Source organism: Phyllobates terribilis, unplaced genomic scaffold, assembly GCF_046119375.1.
Source record: "Phyllobates terribilis strain yellow unplaced genomic scaffold, ASM4611937v1 Scaffold_1039__1_contigs__length_458448, whole genome shotgun sequence".
In the NCBI taxonomy this organism is placed as follows: Eukaryota; Metazoa; Chordata; class Amphibia; order Anura; family Dendrobatidae; genus Phyllobates; species Phyllobates terribilis.
This window is the reverse complement of record NW_027363799.1, coordinates 280,366-288,806: the sequence shown is the minus strand read 5'-3', so window position 1 is coordinate 288,806 and position 8,441 is coordinate 280,366.

Below are 8,441 nucleotides of genomic sequence, written 5' to 3'. Positions count from 1 at the left end.
ATCAGATGCTTTCTTGCATGTTTCTACATGGAGCAATACACATATGTTCCATGTCCCTTCCTCTAAGAAACCTTCAATGAACCCTGATAGGATCTACAGAGAATAGACAAGACGTCCTTTACAGTGTTACACACTTACTCCATACTCAGTCTAATTTCATCATTCATTTTACTTTCTGCTTATAAATGCATTCATTAAAATAATGAATATCTGCATTGAGGACAGTAGAAGAACGAGTTTGTGTTTGTTCATCAAGATGCATTATCTTGGTTTCGTCTTGGCACTGTAACTGTTGGTAGGTAGGCAGAGTACTGGAGAGGTTGCTCCCGTCGTTCAGAGAGTTGCTCCGGTGCGGTGTTCTGTTGGTAGACTGACCGCTTTGTTGGTTTGCTATCAGGTGGTGAATCATATCGGTTATGAGATTGAGTTTATGATCCATTTGAGTTACCTACAAATATATAAAAAAAAATTCAAACAAAGAAAATAGCATAGATACAGACCACACTCCATACACATTTTACACTACCCATGAGCGCTGCCTGATATTGTAGCTTATCCCTAACCAAATCAATGGGGCACTGAGTTGCAATACCAGACACACCCCATGGACAAGAGAGGCACAGTTTTGGGGAGAAATAAAGTAGATTGATCCTTTAATGCAATATTGGTTAGCCATTTAGACATTGTTGTTTTAATTGAAAACTATAGTTGGTGCGATTCGTTTCGCAGCACTGGGTCCATCAGCCACGTCAGTAATCTTTGGATGCTGGACAGGAGCCTCAAGACCTGCCTTCTACCTTCCAAGATCCCTGCTTCTCTTCTGATTAGCTGCATCTTTATGGTTACAGCATGATGCATATGTGACATTGCATCAGGCCGGCTAATCAGTAGAACAGCTGTGGATGCCGGGATGTAGGAGGTGGTTCTCAGGGCTCCGATGCAGCCGTCACAGATTATGGATGTGGCTGATGGACTGGGTCCTGCGAATTGACTTGCACCAACTCTATTGGAAACCTTTGTCAGATTGAACTACTTAATGAACTCAGAAAGAGCTTTCTGTCCACATCCATGAAAGTAGTAGCCAACACTTAAAGGGGTTTTCTACTACTCGGACATCTCCTTCTCCATATATATATTTTTGCCCTCAGTAAAATAATAACACCTATACTCCCTTCCAGTGTTCCAGCCGTGTCGGCATTGGCTCTCCTTGGGATCACGTGACATTGTTATGTCAAGTGATCCCTGCTGCCAATCAGCGCTGGCTTCACTCTTCCTGCCTCCAGTTATAGCACATACCTGTACATCCGGAGGAAGTAAGAGCAGCAACATCTCTCACTTCCTCTGGATGTATGCAAGTTGGCCAAAGGCGGGGAGAGTAAAGTCAGCACTGATTGCCCCTAGGAATCATGAGACATAATGTCATGCTGTCACGCAAGGTGTGGGAAAGACTAAGTGCAACACAAAGGGAAAACGGAAAGGGAACCCAGACTAGGGAAAGTGGGGAGTGGAGAACTCCTAGGCTGATCTAGTGTCACCCTGTCTCCACTAATGTCCCTTTATTGGTTCTTCACCAATCGCCGCACGCATACCTCAGCCTGTCTATCCCTGGCATTAGGCTCAGGCTAGGGAACAGAAAGGATGAGCACTAGTTGATCCCCACTGAACACTAAAGACAACAAGGGGGGACAAACAAGGGAAAATCGCTTAGCTTTACTCGACTCCAGACAAATGCGCACACGTTCTCTAGCACCAGAGAGATAGAAGTACTGCTCTTGCTCAAGCCTTCACAAGGGGCAATGAATATCGCTGGCACCTCCCTCTGGCTCACAACAGGTATTTATACATCCAGGCCAGGGTGTTAATTAGCCCGAGGAAGCTAGCCCCTGGGTCCTAGAGATACATATTCTAAGAAGTTGTCTGTAGGGCCAAATGAAGAGATCTCCTGCAACCAACTGCAGGATGACTGTCTGTCACTTCTGACACACCCATGACACACGCAATCCCCAGGAGAGCCAGTGCAGACACCGCTGGAATAGTGCTGGCACTGGAGGTGAGTATAGGTGTTATTATTTTACTGGGGGACACACATATGGATTGAGAAGGAGTTGTCTGAGTAATGGAAAACCCCTTTAAGCCTCCATACACAATAGACTAAGCTAATAGTCTAAGGGGACATCCAGACTCTTCCCTGACAGATGAGGTCAGAGGAGGTAAAATTCAAACTGCCTGACCCTTAATGCCTGACCCTTTTGTTATTCAGGTGATAAGCTGCTGCCAGAGCCGTTTGGCAGTGATTTTCACAGTTCTCCGCTTTGAAAACACATGAACATTTAACCAAGCCAAACCTTCTCGTGTATGAGAGTTGGGAGAGGTAGTGCACGGCCGAACCAGCAATCAACTTTCAGTTATTGTGTGTGGCCACCTTAACTTGTGTGTGCAAGTCACAGATGACCACAGGTATTTAGACTCTTTGCAGTGTATGAGCAGCGCTGTAGAATTGGTGTCTGGATGCACCATTATGTATTTTACACTTTTTCAGAGAGTGAGGAATATTCTGTATGTAGTATGTGGTAATTGTCTGTATATCCTATACTCCATGTGTGTATGTGTAAGTAGTAGCTGTGCATAATATAAATATATATGGTTTTATCTTATTTTCTTACCTTGTCCTCGACACGGTTCAATCTTGACCCAATTGTATTAGAGCCTCGATCTTTCACTTTATCTGGAAATAAATAAAAGTAAAAAAAAGTCATTTTTAAATTTACTATTAGAAATTAGCATTTTTTGGGTCCACTGGCATTCAACCAAATTTGTGAAACTGTTTACGATTTACAGTTCAGAGAATATAACATGAGAAACGATTTACCTATTTTTCCACAAAGCGATGAAATATGGCATCCTTATTCTGGACAACCTCTTAAAAAAAGGCTTTCCCATTGTTACAAATGACGGCATGTTGCTTGGATTTGCCATCATATGGTGTCAGATTATTACCATTACTATTGTTAATTTCTCTAAAACATAGCATTTATTCCATTTCATAGTGGTAGGAAGTGGAATCTATCCAGAAAGAAACAGTGAGGGCTTCCCCAATGACTGGTCCAGTCTGTAAGAAAGGAAAAAAATCACTGGTGTAATCAAAAAGTATTTTTATTGAAGAGAAATTCTACCCAAAACTTGCAAACTGTCTCTTCCAGTGCAACCTATTGGAAGTAGCAATCCTAAAAGTCAATATCAACCTTTTAACAAGCCTTTCCACATGATTTAGGATAAATGGGAAACTAGAATCTCAATTTGCAGCCATGGTGTTTCGGGGTGTTGCCCCTCAGCAGTGCAAAGCATGAGATCTGATTTAGCTGTGTGAGAGACTTCAGAAGGAAAAACTTTACCCCTTAGATCCTAGTGAGGAGAGTGAAATGCCAGAGTAAGGAGGCTTATAAACCATGCAATGGCTCCCCGGGGAGCTTACGAGCCTCCTTACACTGGCATTTTTTAGACAAATCATCTTACTTTTCCTCTAAGGATTCAATTTTCTTCCTTTTTTTCTATTATTTTATCACTGTTGATGACTCCCACTGATTTGCTATAGCAATGAGATGTGCACATATATACATATATACAGTTGAAACCAGAAGTTTACATACACTATATAAAAAGACACATATGCATGTTTTTCTCAAAATCTGACATGAAATAAGAATAAACCTTTCCCGTTTTAGGTCAATTAGGATTACCATAATTTTTAATATTTGCCAAATGTTAGAATAATAAGAAAGATAATGTTTTAACCACTTCGCTCCAGAGCCTGTTTTTGCCTTCGTGACCGGGCCAATTTTTTCAATTCTGACCACTGTCACTTTATGAAGTAATTACTCTGGAACGCTTCAACGGATTCCCCTGATTCTGAGATTGTTTTTTCGTGACATATTGTACTTCATGATAGTGGTAAAATTTCTTTGATATCACTTGCGTTTATTTGTGAAAAAATCGGAAATTTGGCAAAAATTTTGAAAATTTTGCAATTTTCAAACTTTGAATTTTCATGCCCTTAAATCAGAGAGATATGTCACACAAAATAGTTAATAAATAACATTTCCCACATGTCTACTTTACATCAGCACAATTTTGGAACCAAAATTTTTTTTTTGTTAGGGAGCTATAAGGGTTAAAAGTTGACCAGCGATTTCTCATTTTTCCAACAAAATTTACAAAAACATTTTTTTAGGGACCATATCATATTTGAAGTCACTTTGAGGGGTCTTTATGACAGAAAATACCCAAAAGTGACACCATTCTAAAAACTGCACCCCTCAAGGTGCTCAAAACCACATTCAAGAACTTTATTAACCCTTCAGGTGCTTCACAGGAATTTTTGGAATGTGGAAGAAAAAAATGAACATTTAACTTTTTTCACAAAAATGTTACTTTAGACCTAATTTTTTTTATTTTCACAGGGGTAACAGGAAAAAATGGACCCCAAAATTTTTTGTGCAATTTCTCTTGAGCGCGCTAATACCCCATATGTGAGGGAAAACCACTGTTTGGGCGCACTGCAGGGCTCGGAAGGGAAGGAGCGCCATTAGACTTTTTGAATGTAAAATTTGTCTGAATAATTAGCAGACGCCATGTTGCGTTTGGAGAGCCCCTGATGTTCCTAAACAGTGGAAACCTCCCACAAGTGACACCATTTTGGAAACTAGACCCCTTAGGGAACATATCTAGATGTGAGGTGAGCACCTTGAACCCCAAGGTGCTTCACAGAAGTTTATAATATTGAGCTGTAAAAATAAAATTTTCACATTTTTCCCACAAAAACGTTTTATATCCCTTAATTTTGCATTATCATAAGGGTAATAGGATAAATTGCACCATGAAATTTATTGTGCAGTTTCTCCTGAACACGCCGATACCCCATATGTGGAGGCAAACCACTGTTTGGGCGCACGGCAGGGTTTGAAAGGGAAGGAGCTCCATTTGACTTTTTGAATGTAAAATTTGTTTGAATAATTAGCGGACGCCATGTTGCATTTGGGGAGCCCCTGATGTGCCTAAACAGTGGAAACCCCCCACAAGTGACACCATTTTGGATACTAGACCCCTTAGGGAACTTATCTAGATGTGTGGTGAGCACCTTGAACCCCAAGGTGCTTCACAGAAGTTTATAATATTGAGCTGTAAAAATAAAATTTTCACATTTTTCCCACAAAACCGTTTTTCATCCCTTAATTTTGCATTATCATAAGGGTAATAGGATAAATTGCACCATGAAATTTGTTGTGCAATTTCTCCTGAACACGCCGATACCCAATATGTGGAGGCAAATTACTGTTTGGGCGCATGGCAGGGTTTGAAAGGGAAGGAGCGCCATTTGACTTTTTGAATGGAAAATTTGTTTGAATAATTAGCAGACGCCATGTCGCATTTGGGGGGCCCCTAATGTGCCTAAACAGTGGAAACCCCCCACAAGTGCCACCATTTTGGAAACTAGACCCCTTAGGAAACTTATCTAGATGTTGGTGAGCACCTTGCACCCCAAGTGCTTCACAGAAGTTTATAATATTGAGCCGTAAAAATACAATTTTCCCACAAAAAATGTTTTTCATTCCCTAATTTTGCATTATCATAAGGGTAACAGGATAAATTGCACCATGAAATTTGTTGTGCAATTTCTCCTGAGTACGCCGATACCCCATATGTGGGGGAAAAGCACTGCTTTGGTGTACGGCAGGGTTCGGAAGAGAAAGGAGCGCTATGTTGGCTGGGATAGGTGGCAGACACCATGTCACATTTGAAGAGTCGCTGACATGCCTAAACAGCAGAAACCCCCACAAGTGACCCCGTTTTGTAATCTACATCTCTCAAGGAATTCATCTAGGGAAGTAGTGAGTATTTTTTAATTTTTAAATTCATACCATTGGGCAGTGAAAAAAGCATAATTATATTTTTACCACAAAAAAATGTTTTACCCTCAGATTTTACATTTTCACACAGGGCAATGGGTAAAAATGGTGCCGAAATGTGTCACACAATTTCTACTAAAAGTGGCAATACCCCATATGTGGCTGTATTGTACCGCTCAGCCATACGGCGAGATCTGGGGGGACGGAGTGCTATTTGACAATTGGAGAACAAATTATTGTAGAATAGGCATTTGAATTTGGGAGCACAACATTTTCTGAATTTCTTTTGGGGGGCAAGGGCCATTTCGCTTTTCCAGAGCCTTTCTGCTACCAGTAACTTGGAAGTCCCTTATATTTTTAACAGATGACGGACCTGAGTGGGGACTAGCTTTTTTTGAGGACTGAGTTGAAGCTTTTATTGGGAACATTTTACGTAACATTTATCCGGCGCTCTAGGCTGAGCACTTACATCGGGGTTTCCATCTAAATTTCCAAGTGATGTAATTCAGATGAAACCCCTGTGGGATCCATTTGTAGCACCCTGAGGATTCGGCTGCTACAGGGGTATTGCACCTCAACCCAGAGGTGTGATATTCCACTCCCGGGTAAGGATGGAGTGTGGAACTGAGCTCAGATAGACTGCATGCACTACATACATCCCATTCCAGAGGAGCAGGCCGACGGCACTCCCACTTAGAAATGTGCAGGTGCGACCGAGCCTGTTCCTGGCTGGAGTGGGAGGGGGGAGGAACATCCCATGTAGTGTAGGGGCAGATAGGGGGAGCAGTCTGGGTAGTGGTAGGAGCTCATTGGGTGCTGGTCACCTGAGCTCACACATAGAGGGATATATAAGGAGGGCACCAACTAGGATCAGGGTCAGACGCAGAGAGTAAGTCAGATGCAGAGGACAAGCCTGCAGAAAGAAACAACAGCCCTGGAGAGAGAGTGGAGTAAAGAAGGAGACCCAGAGGGGGACAAAGAAGGGACCCAAGAACCCAAATAAGAACGCCGGGTGAGGAGTCAGCAGAAGGGTACCGGAACCCAAGCTGGTGGGGGTAAAGACATTCCCCAGCCAGAGACCGGAGACCGTGGGCAGAGTCTGTCACGGTCACCCACTACATTCACCCTGAAGGCACACCACATGGAGGGTCAGGGAACCTGAGGCCAAAGGTTGCCCAACAGAAGGCCCGAGGGAGCTGGATTTAGGTGAATCACTGGTGGGGACGGCTGAAGGAAGGACAGAGGGAGAGCTCAGGGCCACGCTCCGGACTTGTTTGGGGGTTGGCCGGATCCAGGACCTGGTGGACGCAGCACGGCTCGGGAGGTCACTTGGAGCTAGAGTGACCAGGAACATCTGCAGTAAGTAAAGACCCTTAACTGCACTACCCGAGTCTGTCATCATTACCGGCTGCACCGCACCACCACAACCCCCATCCTCTGCGCCTGTCCCCTCTGAGGCTATACCCCTCCCGTTGGGGGTTATCCCACCAAGCTGCGCATTCACCATCAGCCTCAGCGGACCCTGCTGCAGCGGCGGCCACAGTGACCGCATCACAACGGGTGGCGTAGTCGACACAACGAACTTTAATAACATCAGTAAAGACTGCCACATAACCCTGAGCTTGACGCCCTGGGCACGGGACCGGGTCACAGCCGCTCGGAGACTACAACCCCCCCCCCATCTGATCCGGTGCCGGGTATTCCCCTCAAAACGGAATATGTCCCAGGGGGCGCGTCAACTTTGGCGTAGTCGGCAGGATTACGTGCCCGCAACACCCGGGTACTGCGTGCCTGAAGAAAAGTGCAAGTTTACCTCAGAAAGAAGACTCCTGCCGGTTCCGGAGGGTCCACGCCATCGGACTCCATCACCAGTCGTTTCCCGCCGATTGTCCGCCATTTCCAGCTTGTTCCCGCCATCTGCAGAGTTTCCCGCCACTGGGAAGCGATTCCCGCCAAAACCGCAGATTTCCCGCCTTGGAAGAGCAGCGGACGCCATTATGGGCGTGCCAAAGGAGAGCAAGAGGCCACCTCCCATCGTGGGCCGGGACAGAAAATGGCGCCAAAAGTGGAAACCGCCCCCACCAACAGGGACTGTGATGCTGGAGGTGTCTGTCAGCGTGAAAGAACTCCCCCTGGAGCTGACAGTCACCGAGTTGCCCCGGGACCGCCCTCGAAGTGGGAGGAGACGAAAGAAAAGAGCAAAGATGGGTGTCGCTTGGAGCAGTCTAGAACGAGCGCACCCGGAGGCAGGAAGCCTGGAAAGGAGCAGCAGAAAAGCTCACCCGGAGATGGAAAGAGAGCAGAACAGCACCGGCCCGCTGGCCAGGAGTCTGCTAGAGACCGAGGAAGGAGGGCAGAGCAGCACCGGCCCGCTGGCCAGGAGCCTGCCGGAAGCAGAGCAGAGCAGCACCGACCCGATGGTCAGGAGCCTGCTGGAGTCCACAACCCCGCTAGGTCTAGCGGAGATCCTAGCGCAGCTCCCCCGAGACCGGGAGTGTGCACAAACAGCCCTGGAGGGCCTCGCACGGAGGATGGCCC